At 41.3% G+C, this 19,865-nt stretch overlaps 1 long non-coding RNA gene across 1 annotated transcript; it reads left to right on the forward strand.

Annotated features, from left to right (window-relative positions):
• The first annotated feature begins 17,433 nt into the window (after nt 1-17,433).
• LOC136011214 (uncharacterized) lies at nt 17,434-18,371 on the forward strand. The gene is made up of 3 exons (XR_010611290.1): nt 17,434-17,498; nt 17,680-17,943; nt 18,046-18,371. It is a non-coding gene; the product is annotated as an uncharacterized LOC136011214 (long non-coding RNA).
• The last annotated feature ends 1,494 nt before the right edge of the window (nt 18,372-19,865 follow it).

The following is a 19,865-nucleotide window of genomic DNA, read 5'->3' on the forward strand; positions in this document are numbered from 1 at the left end:
CTTGCTCTGAGATGGAGGTTATTTATATGACAGCAGGTAAGGCTGACATACTTGATGCAGTAGAAGGGCTGTCTTCAAGGTAGGTATTTCTACAGCCCCATCTGTCAGTCTGGTAGAGGCTGGTGTCAAAATTGCCATTCAGAGAAGTTGTGCTATAAATTCTTAAGGACCACACATGATTCTGAGCATCTTTGAAAACATAATGCCTCACAGCTGCTGGAGCTCCCTTGCTTCAAAGCGCGAACCTTCAGTGGTCGTCTGGATCTATTTAGAAACACTGATATCTGCTAAAAGCAAGCTCTCTGTATCCTTATGTCTGATACAATAACCTAGAAACTGTACACAAGTACCGACCATCTTCCTTTCTTTGACTATGTCATGTCAGCCATCCGCTGTACTCTGGTGAACATCTGAAAGAGAGCAAACCCATGCTCTGTTATGTTAGCACACTTTATTTCATAGACAGCACTACACAGCTCATCCTCCAGAGCTGTGAGAAGTCTGAGCCACAGGTTCTGGCTATCAAGATCCAGCATCTTTGGACCAAGCCTCTTTGGTCCTGGTAGAACAAGGGGGTTTACCAGCAGCCCTGTGTATAACAGAAGTCTACAAAGGCATTCATACAGTAGTGATTAGAGAAAGCATAACTCATTTCATCTGTACTTCATTTCTTGGGTACAGCTCTTTGGGGCAGCAACAGGGAGCTCAGGATACCAAACAAATACCCAGAAAAAGAAGGCTAGGCAACATTTCTTCTTTTAGTGCAAGGCAGAGTTGGGATAATATCAGTTTTTAACAGCTAATAAATTTTCTGTAACACATAGCTTTGGTAAAACTGACTGAAACAATTCTGCTAAAAATAGCAAGAAAGAATTCAGAATGTTTTTCTTTCAAAATTTGACATTTTGACTCTCAGATTCTGAAAATGTTTGGGGTTTTTTTGTTTCAAAGACTTTTGTTTAAAATGGTTGGTGGTTAAAGATAAGCCAAGTATCCTGAAAGTGAAACAAACACATAGTGTCAGTGCACCTTCAAGCAGTTATGGCTACAGGAAAAACTCTGAAGCTGTGTATATGTAGTGCATGCTCAGCAATACTCAGTGTGGTAAGTAGCCAAAATAAAAATACTTTTATTCCAGAACAACAAATATATATTAGGTGGAAACAAATATTGGGAGTAAGGATTCCTAGATTCAAATCCAGTGTTTCTTTGTTCTGTGAACTGTGATGTTCCAGAGAACGATTCTCCCTCTAAATAATAATTAACCTATCATCTGCAACAGGACTATAGTGTATTCTTATCTTCAGGGAAAGGCTAAATTCATTATGGTTCAGTGAAATATTCATAGATATACAGCTGAATGACACACTACTTCAGGGTGAATTTTACTCCTATGAGAAGTCTTGGTGGATCCTTTGCACAGAGATGAATTCCACGCTCCCCTTTACGGTGGGTGGTATAGAGCTACAGCAGGATATTCTGGTACCCAAAAGACACACATTCCCCTCCCAGCTTCTGTTTACTCCTCCCAGCCGGCACTGCAGGCACAGTCTGGGCCAGAACCACGTTGGTCCCATTTGCTCACAGGAGTGACACCCAAAACACACCCACCCCCACTCCAAGTCTGATGTTCTGCAAGCACTAAATAATATCTGACTGGAAATTCTGCCAGGGGAAGCTTTTATCTCAAAGATAAGTCTCTTTATCAGTCATAAAATGGAACAGCACAACATGACAAATGACTTTAATATTCAAATGTCAATATGGTAAACATATGCAGCTTTCCTAGGCAACAGAAGTAAACACTGCAGCCATTATCATTCACGCAGTCAAATATAATTTGAAATCCATGAATTCGTATTTGTTTATATGTAATGGCATTTTATCCATTTAATTTTAATCTCTTGCCAAGGCAATCTTTCCTGCTCCCTTTATATACATGTTATATATGTGTATTTGGGCCTATTCTCCCCCACCAATGATAAGCAGTTTCACACAGATTTCTTTTTATATGTATATGTATGTATATATATTTTATATTGGTGAACCGATTAAAAACCAGTTTTGCAATGAAGATGAAAATTCTCTACTAAATGTTTTTCTTTATTTACCAATGTCTATTATCTAACTTTTTAGACTATAAAGGTTTTCTATGCCTTGTATGTGAAACACTGGCACAATAGCATTTAGTTTTAGTCAGTAGGGTGCATAAACGTCATAAGTCTGCTATTGACTTCAACTATGGAACTGGAGTAAAATCTCAGGCCCATTGAAATAAAAAGCAAAAGTCCCTCTAACTTTGAGGAGACCGGATTTCATCCAAATGCTTTTCAGTCTGATCAGCATAAGATGTTTTTATTGCTGAAAATCCCAGGTTCAAATACCACTGTCAACACAGCTCATTATCCATTTAGATGGTGAAACTGGAACTAATCTTAGGAAGTTTAGTCAGGAGACATTTTTCTTACTTGAATTAAGTTCAACATTTGTTTCATTCTCTGTGTTTTCAGTAAATGGTATTGTTCAGAAAATTATCCTTCTACCCTGTACTAATGTGCTGCAGGATCTCCCCTACTACTTTCTTCTGCATCAGTTATCAGACCCTGTGCTACCCACAATAACCCCAAATTCTTTCACTTGAGAAGTTGCAGCTAATTCAGAATTCATCAGTGCACATGAGCACTGAAATTATTTCCCTCAATGCATTATCATGTGTTTATCTTCACTGAATTTCATTTGCTACCATATTGCCCAATCATCCAGTTTTATTAAATCCTTCTGGGCATTCTCCCAGTACTCCATACTTTCTTGCTTAGTTTCACCACCTCATTATTCAATTAATCTTCTAGATCATTATGAATTGTATTGAAAAGTATATTCATTACACTACAAAGTGATTATTCTTAAGATTGAATTGGATTTTGTTGTGATACATTTAGCAGTGCAAGAAACACAACCATGAAAGCATTAGAAAAATACTCCAACATATGTCCCAAAAGAAAATGAAAGCGAGATGGAATTCCCATCCTCACCAGGGGTGTAGTGGTTTGTTATTCCAGTCCCAATAATATTTCATGTGGTTTATAGCACACTAACAAACAGCACTCACTTAAAATAGAGCTTGATGCTTCCAAACCCTCTCATGCAAAGTAGTTGAGTATCACTGCAGCATCAGTGGTGCCTGCATTTGCTTTAGTCTTCCTTGTACCTGCGAAGAGCGCTGTAAGCCCAACACTGCTTGCTGACATGTTCTCCTTCCTCCAAGGAGCTGTTGCCACCTTTCTTCTACAGACCCAGGTGGGGAGAGAGATAAGTGAGAAGGAAAAGAGGAGGGAAGGAAAGCATCACCACCATAGGATTATGCCAAGAGCCTGGCAGACTTAGGCACTCCACTCCCATTACAGTCATGTAGAAGTTAAGTGCCAAAGACCATGAAAATCATTCTAAAAATCCCTAGAGAAATGACTGTATCTGCCACACTTTGCCAAGGCGTGGAGCTGCCTTCTTGCTATGCTATAGTTTTGTCCATAACAGTGTGGGTGGACATTTTTAGACACTAACATCAGGCAGAGGAGCTACTGACTCAGAATCTGCTGTGAACTTCCAACTTTGGAGTCAACTCCAAAGTCTCTCTCTGGAAAAGAGTTTTCCTTAGCCTCTGAGAAATTGATCTATGAAAATGTTTCAGAAACCTCCAGTTGAACCTACACAACAGACCTCACCTTCTTCTGTCCACCCCCTAACCAAAGGCACACACTTCTCCAGAGCCCAGTGTAATTTTCATAGAAGTCAACAGAAAGACAGTTCAAGCTCTAGGGCTGTCACTTATTAATTTTGGAAATACTCTCAGTTAAAACAAAATTGCCATTGGCCTTCTTCCAGATTTCAAACAGAGAAGAACTGCAGGGTTTGACTATTATTTGTAGTTTCTGATTCGTTAGGGCAATGCTTTCTCTTTCCCTGCAACTGGCAGTTTTCTACCCATGTTTTTAGAAATCTTATTTTCCTGTTTTATTTTCTACTATCCTAGTGATAGACAAAGTACCTAAACAAAAAAATGGAATTGGAGTTATCAGTAAAACTCAACAACTGTGCACTTTCTCTGCCTTCCAGTTACACTGACCAAAGGGGAGAAACAAAGTAGGTGTGGGCAGGAGGAACCCACTGAACATAAGCACAAAGGTTTGGATTTTTTTTTCTTCTTTTTTTTTTTTTTTTTTCCTTAAAGGCATTCTGCTATTTATAAGATTTAAAATACTACCATATTTTCCCATATAAAGCCTCTGGGTGATTTGCATGTGTATGAATGACTGTGTGTGTGTGCACACACGCACACATATTCTTATACACACACAGGAATCTGCATCTTGTAACAATCCCACTATGGATTTGCAAAATGACCTCAAGCAATTCAGAGTTCTGTGCCTCTCTTTTATACTTCTGTAAAATGGCTATAGTGATACTTACTTGCCTAACTGGAGCGGCAAGGAGCCCACATTCCAGTTTATAGTGTTCCGAGATGCTCAAGGAGTGCTAAAGAAAAGTGGAGAGTTAATTGGTTCATAAATTGTCAACCTTGCGGTCATCCTCTAGGTTAAAAATAGCTTTAATAAGTCAGTTCTTTTTGAGTTAACACAGAAAAAGGCAATTACTTCTGACAAGGCAGGAAGGTTTTTGTTGGTGGTTTGGGGTTTTTTGTTTTGTTTTATTTTATTTTCAGAAATATACCCAAACACTAATTAGTGTGTAAACATTTATTACAAACTACCACTCTTTGGAGGCCTGAAAACAAACTTCATACGATCCTAACAAATGCTACATCACAGACTACTATGCACGCATCATGTATACTTTTTGTAACATATTATTGTAATACTAATTGCTTCAAGACATTATGATGTAATTATAACACAGTTATGCACACAAAACAATGTTTCCAAGGTTCTAACAAGATGATGTTATGATACCAGAATGAAACAATGTCAATATGTACGTATGGAGGCAATGCTGGATTGTCAAAGTGAAATGAAAGGACAATGCTGTGAATCATTGATAAGCAACCTTTAACAAGAAAATGGAAGTCCCAACAACACAATTCTGCAGAGATGGCATGATGTCCAAATTAAATAAATATCAGAGACATTCCATTTAATCCATGTTATGAACGAAAGCCATTTATGCATTTGTGATTTGACTTTTTCAATGAGTCAGTTACAATAAGGAATGGTACAGCCCAGCACAAGCAATCCAGGAGGCTCCTCGATTGTGTTGAAGACAACTTCCTTCTGCAAGTAATAGAGGAGCCGACAAGGAGAGGTGCCATGCTCGACCTTGTGCTCACCAACAGGGAAGGGCTGGTTGGAAATGTGATGCTCCAGGGCATCCTTGGTTGCAATGACCATGAGATGGTTGAATTCGAGATCCTCAGGACAGTGAGAAGAGCGTGCAGCAAGCTCACTGCCCTGGACTTCAAGAGAGCAGACTTCGGCCTCTTCAGGAGCCTGCTTAGTAAGGTTCCATGGGATATAGCCCTGGAGGGCAGGGGGGCCCAAGACTGTTGGTTGATATTCAAGGATCACCTGCTACAAGCTCAGGAGTGCTGCATCCCAACTAGAGGGAAGTGCAGCAGGAGGGCCAGGAGACCTCCTTGGATGGATAAGGAGCTGCTGAGGAAAATTCAAAGGAAAAAAGAGGCTTATAAAAGGTGGGAGCAAGGACAGGCGGCCTGAGAAGAATACAGGGATGTTGTCTGGGAAGCTAGGGACCAGGTTAGGAAAGCTAAGGCCCAGTTAGAATTAAACTTGGCTAGGGATGTGAAAGAGAACAGGAAGGGATTCTATAGGTATGTAGCAAATAAAAGACAGACTAGGGACAATGTGGGCCCTCTCCAGAAGCTTTCAGGAGAACTGGCTACCCTGGATTTGGAGAAGGCTGAGGTTCTTAATGACTTCTTTGCCTCGGTCTTCACAGGCAAAGGCTCTGACCACACCACCCAAGTCCTGGAAGGCAGACGCAGGGACTGTGAGAATGAAGACCTTGGGCCCACTGTAGGAGTGGATCTGGTTCGAGACCATCTTAAGAACCTGAACGCACACAAGTCCATGGGACCTGATGAAATCCATCCATGGGTCCTGAAGGAGCTGGCAAATGAAGTTGCTAAGCCACTGGCCATCGTATTTGAAAAATCATGGCAGTCGGGTGAAGTTCCTGACAACTGGAAAAGGGAAATATAACCCCCATTTTCAAGAAGGGGAAAATGGAAGACCCGGGGAATCACAGACCAGTCAGTCTCACCCCTGTGCCTGGCAAAATCTTGGAGCACATTCTCCTGGAAGGCATGCTAAGGCACATGAAAAACAACAAGGTGCTTGGTGACAGCCAGCATGGCTTCACTAAGGGGAAATCCTGCCTGACCAATCTGGTGGCCTTCTATGATGGGGCTACGGAACCGATGGACAGGGGTAGAGCAGTTGATGTCATCTACCTGGACTTGTACAAAGTGTTCGACACGGTCCCACACAACATCCTTGTCTCTAAATTGGAGAGACATCAATTTTATAGGTAGACCACTCCATGGATAAAGAACTGGCTGGATGGCCACATGCAGAGAGTTGTGGTCAATGGCTCTATGTCCAGCTGGACACCAGTAATGAGTAGTGTCCCTTAGGGATCAGTGTTGGGACTGGTCTTGTTCAACATCTTTGTTGCTGACAAGGACAGTGGGATTGAGTGCGCCCTCAGCAAGTTTGCCGATGACACCAAGCTGTGTGGTTCGGTTGATACGCTGGAGGGAAGGGATGCCATCCAGAGGGACCTTGACACGCTTGTGAGGTGGGCTGATGCCAACCTTGAGAAGTTTAACCATGCCAAGTGCAAGGTCCTACACCTGGGTCAGAGCAATCCCATCCCAGGCACAGCTACAGGTTGGGCAGAGAAGAGATTCAGAGCGGCCCTGCAGAGAAGGACTTGGGGGTGCTGGTCGATGAGAAAATTAACATGAGCCGGCTTCAGTGTGTGCTCACAGCCCAGAAAGCCAACCGTATCCTGGGCTGCATCAAAAGGAGCGTGACCAGCAGGTCGAAGGAGGTGATCCTGCCCCTCTACTCTGCTCGCGTGAGACCTCACTTGGAGTATTGTGTGCAGTTCTGCTGTCCTCAACATAAAGAGGACATGGAACTGTTGGAACAAGTCCAGAGGAGGGCCACAAGGATGATCAGGGGACTGGAGCACCTCACGTACGAAGACAGACTGAGAAAGTTGGGACTGATCAGCCTGGAGAAGAGGAGGCTGCGTGGAGACCTCATAGCAGCTTTTTGGTATCTGAAGGGGACTTATAAGGATGCTGGGGATGGGCTGTTCATTAGGGACTGTAGTGATAGGACAAGGGGTAACGGGTTAAAACTTAAACAGGGGAAGTTTAGATTGGATATAAGGAAGAAGTTCTTTACTGTGTGGCACTGGAGGCACTGGAATGGGTTGCCCAAGGAAGCTGTGAATGCTCCATCCCTGGCAGTGTTCAAGGCCAGGTTGGATGAAGCCTTGGGTGACATGGTTTAGTGTGAGGTGTCCCTGCCGATGGCAGGAAGGTTGGAACTAGATGATCTTGAGGTCCTTTCCAACCCTAACTATTCTACGATTCTATGATTCTATAAATGACAAGGTTTTGACAGTTCATGTTGAATGGCAAGAGGATCATCTGAACCATGAGCTTTTATTTTTGTTTGTTTGTTTCCTCTAATCAAATTCCAATTTCCTGTAAGAAGAGTGGTTTCATAAAGACAGCACTCTGGAGATCTATATTTATTCATTGTAAGTAACCACCAAAGAAAAACCCTATGCCTACATTTTTTTGCTTATAATGTCTCATTTTCACTGTAATATCTAGAGCCTGAGCTAAGATCAGAGTTGTATCTTGCCATGTACTGTCTTGACTGTATGTCCAGACAGTTCCTGGTTTAGAATACTTTGCAGCTTGAAGAGCGGAACTCATGGGAAAGTTTAAGTCTAATGTTACATTTTAAGGAAAAACAGTTTTCCAAAATTCAAACTTTCCCCATAGGAAAATTCTGGATTTGCTGACTTTCTTCCATATTATGAAAAATGGAATTTTGTCTCTTTTTTTCTTTCAGGTCAAATTTGTTACTGCTTCATTTTCACCTAAGATTAGTCTTCTGGCCTGAACTCCTCCCCATGATGTGTCACACCTCTTCCCTAAATAAGCCATCATAAGGTGCAGGAGCCAATCTGTTCAGAAATCCCAATCCTTATAAAAGAAACATCCTTCCTGTAATTGCACTGAAGTGAAGATGCTACAGAAGCTGCAGTTCAAACCAGCGTTTAGGCACATTTCTGTTCTCAGCTGTATTGTCCAGACCTGTTCATCTGGAGAGGCACCAGCTTGACCCTTATGCTGGTGTTCAGCCACTGCAGCCTCTCACAAAAACTTCAGCTGATATTTCAGTGTCAAAACCATCTTCCTCTTCCTTTTCAAGAGGCCCTTTCATGTAAGGAAAAATATTGTACTATACAGAAATCTGTCTCAAGTGACCACCCAAAGGATTAGTGAAATGGGTTGGCCAGTAATGGCATTGATTTTTATTTGACCTGCAGTTAAAGTCCAATCTGGGAAAGCTGATGTGTACATTACGAATAGCCTGTAAGGCACATTGCATTGACTAGAAGTCTTAAGACACATCCTGTGTTAAGATGCCTTTTCCCATGTAATTTCCTATCTTTTCTGACTGCCTCCTGCTTAAGGGACATGTGGTTGAACAAAGAGATGCTGAACCACCATCACCTCTCCCACTCCCACTAGCATGCAGAGGATCCAGTGTGTGCATACTGTAACCTCACAATTTCCATAGCAACAACACAAGGGTCTTGTTAACCACAGGTAGCACAACACTCACAAAGGTTTTAAACCATTCTGCAAGCCTCAAAAGGAAGGTGCCAAATACACTGATCGTAATTTAAAATTCCTGATAAGAGCATAATTTTAAGGTAGCAATTGAAAAAGGAAATCTCTTTCAGATGGAAACAGTATTGCTGTTCAGCTCACGCAGCTGTATTGTAAGACAACTCCCTAAGCAAAATTTTCTGTTTTTTTATAAAATAAAGTATTCTTTCAATAGTTACTATGAATCATGAGGGAAACTTCGCCACAGAAAATACCACATCATTTCATCTAGATAATTGTTGTTTTTCTGTGTATCTGCTATATAAAGCTGTAACACAACTGATAGCCAAAGAGAAACAGAGCAGTAATGGTGCTATTGCTCCCTCTACTGTAAATATTTATCATTTGTTATTACAGGTGAAACAATACAAGTAATTTTAAATGATTCAACTAATCAAAAAACAGCGACAAAAAAAAATCATGTTTTCAGAATGGCATAACCAAATTATTAAATTCCCTAATATTGCAGTTGAAAGACTATCCAGTGAAATAAGATGCCTTTTTTAAATTTATAAAACACTAACAAGGTATCCATTGATTTAATTCTAGCTGTAGTCATAGGTAAACATTAAATAGATAGTTGCATCCATCACCTTAATAAAATAAACACATGAGCAAACCTCTCTGCTGCTGCTGCTGCTCTTGCTTCCTAGAGGCAAAGGGAAAACAGAAATAATAAGGGCCTAGTGAGAGGTATTTTGACCTTCTGAACAGCCTCCCATTACGAACACTGGCACTGAGGAATTCACAGAACTAATCAGGGAGAGTGGAAATAAACAAGAAGGTGATTCATGAGGAGATTTACAGGGCTGAACTCTATGCACATGGGAAAGCAGATTACTGAAGAACAGTAGCCTTTCGTTACCAGAACTGTCTGATTTCTCAGTTCAGCAACCAAATGCGCTCATTGCTGAGGTGCCAGGCTTACACAGAAAGTCTTCAAACAAGCTCTGATCCTCTGTCAAAGACCAAAGAGGAATGTAATTTTATCCAAACCACCTAAAATTAAATCGCTATTGAGCAGAGGACAGAAAGAAGTTGCCTCAGCACCAAATTGCTCTCTTCAGAGGCTTTATTCCATTACAACTACAGATTTGTAATTTAAAAGCCTCTTCCATCTTTTCTGCAATATTACAGTAATGGAGAATGACAATGTAGCTGCTAGATTTTAGTACAAAATTCCTGCTGGGAGGCAATTTAAAATTGTCTTCCCTCTTTTGTGGTCCCTGCTATGGGTCAAGGCGATAAGGAGCAAGGGTAGTCCAGAGAAGGAGGGGCCAAGGGCTAGCATGTACAAGAACATCATCCCTGGACCTGGCTGGCATTTGCACAGGCAGCACTCTCTTTGACAGAGATCTCCAAGAGCTACAGAACAGAGAAAATTCATACACCTCTAAATTTCCCAACTATTTAGAGAGTAATTTGACAGTTAATTGCCCTTTTACCCTTTCTCTAAAATATTTCTTTACAGGAAGGAATGAGATAACTTTCATTTTCTACCAATTTTAATTTTGCAGGATAAGGCTCCTCAGCCAGTTTGTTTTAGCACACTCTCCACTCTTCAGTTTGGACAAAGCTCCTCTTCTTGTTTTACCACTGATTGAAATAAATAGAAAAATCCTTACTAATTTAGCTGAGCTATAGATCAGATGTTTGCACTCTGCAGCCTTTAAGGATCTGAAATACCAACTGCTTATTTTAACATAGAGGTTTCTTTTCGTTTGTGCAAGAAAGCATGTATCAGGCACTTTAGGGGGTGTGTTTCAAGCATCCCATTCACTCCATGCTCTGCTGCTTGAGGAAGCATATGGCTCCTTGTGTTTGAAGTCCCATAAATCTGCATTACTTTAAAATATGTGAATATGAATCATTAGCCTAAGATTTCAGGGATAGTAAAAGAGAGCACAAGTTCATTATCAGTTTTAAGCATTACTGAATTTGACAGTATCATGACTGAGAATAGGAAACACCATAACTGCATATTTAAAGTGTGTCACCATCCATTCTTAGGACAGCTTTTCCTAGGGTAGAAACCTCTTTTAAAGTTAAAAAACTTTTTACTTCTTTTGAAACTGCACAAATAGCTTGTGAAAATTACATACCCAAAATAGCAGCACCATCACTTGAACCTAATCAAAACCATTTGTTAGAAATGTATTTTAAAACTCAATGAGACCTGTACAGCCAGCTTTGACTTCAAACTACAATTATCCTGCCCTGTGTATAATCGGAATCACAGGGATTAATGAGTACATACAATTACTCACACTTTTTCTCCACCCAGGTTTTTAATTTTACAGGAGGAAGGAAATAAGTCATTGAGGAAGAAAGTAAAAAATAAAAGGAAAAATCGTGTATTTCAGACCACACTAAAATGAAAAGCATCTGCAGAGACCAATGAGGATTTTGGTGTGAAAGTAAGACTAGGCAATGTTTGGAATTATTTCCAAAACTTTTACTTCTAAGCTGTCTTTGTGACATGGCCAGAAAGATTTGGGATTCAGGTGTGCTTCTCTTTAGACACAAGGATTATTGTCTAAAATTAGCCATGAAAGTTATAGTTATTTAACCAGTGACTGAATTAACAAAAGCCATTTATTTCAAGTAAAGAGAAAATACATATTAAAATACAGGGAGTCAATATGAAATTCCTTCTTTACACGCACATCCTTTCCACTTTCTTTCCAAGAAAAAACGAGAGTGAGATGCAATGCCAAAGTGGCTTTTACTACCTTAAAGCTCCTCTTGCTTTAGGCTTTTACCAGTACCTCACAACTATTCCAGCCCTTGCTCTATGTTGGGTCACAAGGAACAGAACGGCTAGAAAACAGTGAGCTCCCACTGAATATTTTTTATTAGTTCAGCAGATATAATTGGGAAACACCAGGTATGCTTTTGGGTGCAGAAGTCTTTCTTCAGGCCTTTGCAATACTTTTCCCTAAAAAGAGGTTTATCCAGTAATGCCATCTGATTTGATAAAATGTAGCCCTTTTTGCTATACCATTTGCCTTGTTCATACATTTAGGTTGGATCATCACAGCTACAACACTGTAATGCTATGGAACATTGAATTCCTTATTTGTTCTTTGCTTAGCAGGAGGTCAGGCAGGCAATGACATTCTTTCATCACTCAGAAATAGTTCTCAAGTAATGGTCTTAAAAGATTTCCAGACACAAAGAAGTTTGTGATTACAAGAAAAGAAGCCTCCTTGTCAGGTGTATGTCCAAAGCTTAGGACTCTGATTTAGTCGTTATGACTGCTGTTCTAATTCAGAGGTGCTATGACTTATCAAGGTGATGATGCCTTTTCATGACTTCATACACCTTCTCTTAACCTGATCCAAAGCTTGCCTTTTCACATGCTTGTCAGAGACCCTGACAGCTCTCTAGTCGGGTACAACTAGATTAACTAATCTGATTCAGTCAATAAAAAATTTTGCTTTCATTGGCATCACACAACTAGCATCATTTGCTTTTCTCTGAGGAGATGCTTCTTTAAAGGCTTGATGAGGACTGAATTCACAGTACATAAAGCACGGATATGCAGATTCCTTATGCTTCCATAGCTTTCCCCCAGATACATAATAGATGGTGCTTGCCGGGTGTGGGCAGAGCTACGCTTCTAAAAACTTGTCTTTACAACAAATGCCTCTATTTGCTGTAAGAAATCCAAGCTCTTTTTGCAAAGGAAAAGGTGGAGAAAAACAGACTGGCTGAATGTAGGCTAAATACTCCAAAGAACAGTGACATTTTGGGATGGTTTTTTCTAGTTCAATTAAGGGTAGTTTCCTTCCAATTTTCACTGCCAGGTCATTTCATCCTGTGGTCATTACGCTATTTGTACAGCGATAGCTGCTTTACGGGAGAAGTAGAAGACACTGCTCTTTCTGCCAGTGTCAACAGACAATGGGAGGACCACATCTCAGACCTGTGAGGATGGACTCACACGAAGGGGCTTTGTGCCTTTCCAGTGCCAGAAAAGAAATCAGGTTCTCATTTTCAAGTGAACCAAAAGAGAAAAGTGACAAATAAAAACCAGCGGACAAAAGAAGGGCTGAGCTCTGTAATGACATGATTACATGATTCTCTAGTTTCACTGTGTGTTCAAATACATCAGCTCTTTTTCTAAATTAAAGCCTTACTGACTAGCAAACAACTTCTGTACAGAAAGATTTGTGTGTTATTTACCCATATTAAACTCTATCCTTTTCCTTTGTTAGCAATTGAAGGCAATAGCTAAAACTTCTGGGTCCTTGCTTTTAGAGCAGAAGTTGTTTTTGCAATGCTTCTCTAGCAGTAGGCATCACCCGAGGCAGGATCGCAGCTTGTGCCCTTTTGACCACCTGATCTTTGAAGCGAAGGACGTGCCCCACTGGGGTGGTTTTTCTCTCCCCTGCCACAGGGCTCTGAACCAAGGCACCTCAGGGCTCCTCTCCCAGTGCTGCCTCCACCTCCCGCTGGCCCTGCAGCAACCTGCTGCACCCTAGGCATCACCCTGGTCTACTTCTAGCTCTGTGTCCCATTTCAAAACCTGATCTTTATTCAAGGGAACTGTAATATAGGTTTAATGCAAAATTTTAAAAAGAGCCTTGTTTGATTTCATCTTTTTTAGGCAAAGGTAGGAGACAAACATTCTGGATTTATAGGATTTATTATGGTAAGTACCTGAGTTGGTAAGGAATTTCATTACAATACTCTTCAAGGGCACGAAGAGGCAAGGTTTTATTTTGTGTTCACTAAAAATTTGCAGTCATCTTGCATTTCTTCTTGCTTATGAAAGAGAAGCTCCAGCGTCTTTCTGAGCCTTAATTACATTAAAACAACATGGTAAGAATGGAGTAATTCTAATTTGATCATTTAAAATGCCACTTACTGAAATGAGCCCTGTGCCTAATTTGGGAAATAAACAAAGCAGCCCTTTACCCTCAGTCATCTTCTCCACTGTCCCAGAACATCTTTCCTCCCCCAGCATGGCAGAGCAAGAAACTCCTGGCTTGGCTGCATAACTCTAAGAGTTTTGAAACTGGGCAACAAAGAGTCATACTGGGCAAAATGTAGGACAGTAGGGACACCTGAACTTCAGAAAAACATGTTGTAGAGCAGGGAGTTGAAAACACAATATCCTACTTACCGGTTGTCATGAACAGGTTACAGAACCCATGGATAAGGTCCCAGGCTTAAGCCCTGATCACAAGAAGATGGCAGCAGGATTGAACCCCAGATTACTCTTACAGAGCACTCCCATTTGGGAAAGCCCTTGCTAAAACTCTCCAGCTGCTGCTTCCTCTTGAGCAGAAGGTGGCTGGAAGACTTGGGTTTCCCATTCTCAGCCTCAGTTGCCACATGCCCATCTCAGCATGTTATAGAAACTTGCTATAGCATGCAATAGCTCACTAGAACATGTGACAAGTTTCCATGCACTTTTTCTTAATGCTGTTTAAGCAGGACCTGTTTAAGAGTTCTTGTGTATTCCTGCATCTGCACAAGAGACCTCATGATCCTGGACAGGCACACAACAACTGGAGGTGAACACAAAAAGGGGTCAAAAGGAGAAAATTAGCAGGCTCTTTCCAAGGCAATGATCTTTTCTTTTTCAGCCTGCAACTGAATATCCATTAAATATTTTGTCTACTTCTCCTTTTTGTGACAGCAAATAGCCAGTTCTGATCTTGCGTTTTGTGAAACTGTTCTCTTCCTTTGTGTTATATGCACACGCGTCTTCTACAAATTCCCGAGATATCCACCAGGTAAATAAGGTAATAACACCTCCTGTACATGCACATAAATTTCTCCCATTTTATTGCCCATATTTACCATCAGAATAGTATGAGGGTTTTTAGAAGCACAAGGACTAAGAATACGATTTCCATTTCCTTTTTAGGATGCATGATTCTCTACCATTTTTTTTTCTGCTTTAGTCAATTTTCTTTTAAGTATCTGAAGCAACAAAGTTCTCCCACAAAGTGCACTCTGCTGACATTTCATTACTTTGGATTATGTTCAAAACTGAGTCACACCCTTAGAAGAAAGTCCTGTGGAGATGCTAAAGGATTTAGTTCAGAACTGAACAATCCTACCGACTTTTTTTACTATCTCTGAGGCCTTTCTGCAGCCTGCATGCCAGATAATTTATTCCATCAAATTTTCAATATTTTGTGACTGAGGCTGATTATTGTATTTCTGTGCTGATGTATCATCCCTTACACATTTCCCTTGCCAGAGGACAAAACACTGTGGGGAGGGAGTGTGAACTGGAGGTCTTCAGCCATTTACATTAGTAGCACTAAACCTGCAAATATTAATATTGTTATTCAGTTCATTAAAAACAGGCTGGAATCTCATCAGTAATTATCATTTAGTGAATAGAGCCTATTTTAAAACCATATATTTTCTCTCTGGGCATCCTCTTTCCTTTCTCCAGAGAAAACACCATGTCTATGCCTAATTTTTCTGGAATTTTTTCTTACGTTCATCATAGAAATTGGAGGACAACCCTATTTTGCTCTGCCATGTTCTTACTTTAGAATAAATCTAGAATAGATGCGAAATATCTTGATCATTTGTTGAAACAATATGGGGATAAAACCCTCATGAAAGATTGTCACATAGTAGAGAATGAAGAAGTAACTGCAAAATACAGTAGGAGAAATACTGGTAAGCAAAAGAAAACTTATGCATAGAAAGTGCATTTGCTTCTCACTTTTAGCTTAATTATGCAAGGAATCTAAGGATATTATGGATTCTGCTACAGGATCCCATGATAAGGAGCCCAAACCTAATACCTACAGAAAAAGACTGCAATAAAACCTGATACAGAAAAACCTAGTCAGAAAATGAGAAAAGTCACACTGACTCTTTCCCATTCCCACTGATGACCTTCCTTGAAGATCAACCAGCTCTTACCTGAAGATCATAATTCAGGCCTTGCCACCAACCTCAAGTCTGCTTAAAAGCAGGGTCATATTTACCAGGAGTTTTTCATTAATTTCTCAATTTGTAACCTAATGGCTTGAAAGAAATATTTGTAAATATCATATGTTAGGCAAAAATCATAGAATCATAGAATAGGGTTGGAAAGGACCTCGAGATCATCTAGTTCCAACCCCCCTGCCATAGGCAGGGACACCTTATACTAAACCATCCCACACAAGGCTTCATCCAACCTGGCCTTGAACACTGCCAGGGATGGAGCATTCACAACTCCCCTGGGCAACCCATTCCAGCGCCTCATCACCCTCACAGGAAAGAATTTCCTCCTTATATCCAATCTAAACTTCCCCTGTTTAAGTTTTAAGCCGTTACCCCTTGTCCTGTCACTACAGTCCCTGACAGAGTCCCTCCCCAGCATCCCTATAGGCCCCCTTCAGATACTGGAAGGCTGCTATGAGGTCTCCACACAGCCTTCTCTTCTCCAGGCTGAACAGCCCCAGCTTCCTCAGCCTATCTTCATACGGGAGGTGCTCCAGCCCCCTGATCATCCTCGTGGCCCTCCTCTGGACTTGTTCCAACAGTTCCATGTCCTTTTTATGTTGAGGACACCAGAACTGCACACAATACTCCAAGTGAGGTCTCACAAGAGCAGAGGGGCAGGATCACCTCCTTCGACCTGCTGGTCACGCTCCTTTTGATGCAGCCCAGGATACGGTTGGCTTTCTGGGCTGCGAGCGCACACTGCAGCCGGCTCATGTTCATTTTCTCATCAACCAGCACCCCCAATTCCTTCTCCTCAGGGCTGCTCTGAATCTCTTCTTTGCCCAATCTGTAGCTGTGCCTGGGATTGCTCCAACCCAGGTGTAGGACCTTCCACTTGTCATGGTTAAATAGGTCCAGCAGGCCAGTATTCAAAGGATAAACTGATCCGCTGTGCTAATTGCTCCCACCAGTTTGCTGAAGACCGTCAGCTGAACGTAATATTGATAGTATATTTTAATTTGCACTGCTGCAACAGGATCTCCAACACCTCTCACAGAACAGCTGAAGTCAAAGCTATGACTGGTTTTATGCCATTATCCCTAGATACAAATGACAGCATGTCTCCCCATTTAGCAGCCACTTTTCTTTCCTCCTCTCTGCTGTTTCTCAAAGAAGTTCTGTTTTACCATCATTTTTTGATTTAGTACCTTTCAGTTTCCTTTTCCAACTGTGCACCATAAAGGCTGCTCTATTCAAGTCTTCTCCCCAGCTGCTGAAAACTATAATTGCTCCTTCTTCCTTCTTGGTTACCCACCCTTTGATTCTCTTTTTTTGCCTTCCTAGTAAGCCACCTGACCTTTTCATACTTTCTCCACCTCTTTCTCCTTCATTCACCTCCTCCTCTCTTTCTCAACTGCTTTAATCTTTCTTCATCTCTGTGCTCTGGCTTCCCAGTTTCTCTTCAGCTGAAAATGTAAATTTTTTCCTACAGCCTGATAAATCTCAGAACTCAAAAATGTCATCTTTAATCTTATTTTCCAGTTTTCAGTATGAAATGCAGTTGAAATGCAGTTGGGGTTTTCCACTTCACTGTATACTGATGCAGCAATATGAAAGCTCGAGTTACATGGTAAAGGATTGAAGGAATTGAAAGGAATTAAAAGCCAGAGCAAGTTTAGATCCTTTATAAATTTTGCAAATTTCATATTAGCTAAAATTATGTTAGATGTAGATGTACACAAGGGTGCACAAAGATACATAATCTGCCATTATGTACTGTTCTTTGTACCTCTCTGGTTTCTTTATATTAGTGACCAGGAGATGGTTATCCAAACTGGCAGATCTCTGTCGGTGGGCAGTGGACTGACCAACATGCACAATGGGAGAATAAGTGTCACGAATGTAACATTTGCCAATGGCCTTCATCATGCAGCACACGAGGGGTGGATGCTGCATTTAGCTCAGAGGTTCAGCGGTGTGGGCCTCCCAGACCACTCAGTGCAATCCCACAGACTATCTACAAAGGCAGAAGAGGAATTTACCTCATCCTCATGTTTCTTTCAAATTTGAGTAGGGTAAGTAAAAAATAGCTGAAAGCTTTTCCTGCTAAAGAAGGAAAGCAGACTGAGTTCTACTGGTAACCAAGGACTAACAAAACTATTCTGTTCCTCTTAAAGATTCCACCAGCCAGCAAGTTCCAGTTAAAACTCAAGAAGAAATTGTGGCTAGAACAGGTAAATTAGCTTTACCAAAGCCACAGCAAGGGAGAAAAAAGAACTCTAAAACTTTTGGGAAAGAAAATGTAGCTGTGCTCCCATCCTCCCTGCCTTGTTTTTAACCCTGTTTAACCTCCCTTTGCTGACTTGAGTTGCATGAAGACATCTGCCTGTGTGCAATTCCTGGCACAGCACAAGTACTTTGCTGGGCCTGTTTCAAGGTGCACTTTGCAGTGAGGTCTCTGCACAAGGCAGTGCTCAGACAGGCCCCATCACAAGCCAAGGTCCAACCCAATGTCAGGGTGCTTGGACCTTACAAGGCTTACACAAAGGCTTAGATACATGTGAAAAATGTTTTTAGGTTTCCAAAAAGCAGAAAGCCCTCTAAGGTAATTGTAGCAGCAAGCCTAAGCTCATGGAGATGTTTCATAGAAGCTCTGTTGCTGAACTGTGTCAAGGCACAGCCTCAATGAATTCACATGCTCCCCATTCCTTGCTGTTTGAGCCAGTTCTCTGAGCACAGGTTTTCTGGCTCATACTCTGTGTCTAAAGTCAAGCTACCAGTCTCAGAAAGGTTATGTGCTCAGCAACACTTAAAACAGCCTCTTCTTTTTTGTAATGGAGTGGCGGTTCTGCTGGCAATTTATTTTTGTTATTAGATTACTAATCATGGATACGACTGGTTGCTCTAAAAACTACTGTCAACACCACCTGGATGTACATCACCATTTGCCTTAAGATTTGTGACCAAATTGCTCTGGTTTAGTAAGTTGTAGCACAACAACCACACCAAAGCAATTCTTCATGTTTGCACATAACCTGTGAAAAACATGAGAGCAATCATGTTAGCTTAAACCTCTGTGAAAACACAGATGGATATCAGAGTTCTACTTAAAATGTTGAGGCCTTTTATGTTGTACTTGCTGAACTTCTGACACTAAAAGATCAACAATTACTTGGCAGTACTGACAATCCTGCCAGTAAATAATCTTTTAATGTGAGCTGTGATGGGGGAAGAGGACTGGGGGGAATAACCTGAATAAATGCATCCAGACCGATACCACATGGGCACACAGCTGATTTTTGAAAGCCAATCTGTTTTCAACCGCTGTGGCTCAGGGCATGGCAGTACTCTTACCAGTCATATCAGCAGATATAGAGGCTTCACTGTGCTCATGGTCTGAGCTCATCCACCTCCTGATCATGTGCCAAGTAGCCCAAGAAGAAATGACAGCAGAGACCTTGGCGGCAAAGTCTCTGTGGATTCTTTGATTGGGCGATATATGGTCCACAGATGTCTTCAAAGTAAATGTCCTCGCAGGAATGTGCTCTCCCAACCTTCCATATAACCTTGTAACTCTGCAATCACCATCACAGTCACACACAGACCCTTCTACAGAAAAATTTTCCAGTGGGCTCCTTTGCTTTTTCCTGTGCCCAGGAACACCTGGGCAGGTGCAGTAGGACACTGCAGTCTCTGCCTTGAAAAAGAGAGGTACAGATAAGGGGAGTGAAGACTCCACAGTGGGGAGAAGAAACGAGAGACTGAAAGGCAGGGAGCAGTTGTGAGTGTGAAGTGGGTGCACAGAACTCGTGTGAAGATCCCAAATGCCATCTTTTATCCACAGTTTATCCACTGAATCACCTTCCTCCATCTTGTGTTGACCTCCATTCTTTGCTTTCCAACTTCTGAAGCCAAGGCCAGAAAGGAAACGTGTTTGCACACCAGCATGTCAGAGGTGCTGTGCCTTCACCTTGTTGTGGGCTTGTCGCTCTTGTGG

Source organism: Lathamus discolor, chromosome 3, assembly GCF_037157495.1.
Source record: "Lathamus discolor isolate bLatDis1 chromosome 3, bLatDis1.hap1, whole genome shotgun sequence".
Taxonomy (NCBI): domain Eukaryota; kingdom Metazoa; phylum Chordata; class Aves; order Psittaciformes; family Psittacidae; genus Lathamus; species Lathamus discolor.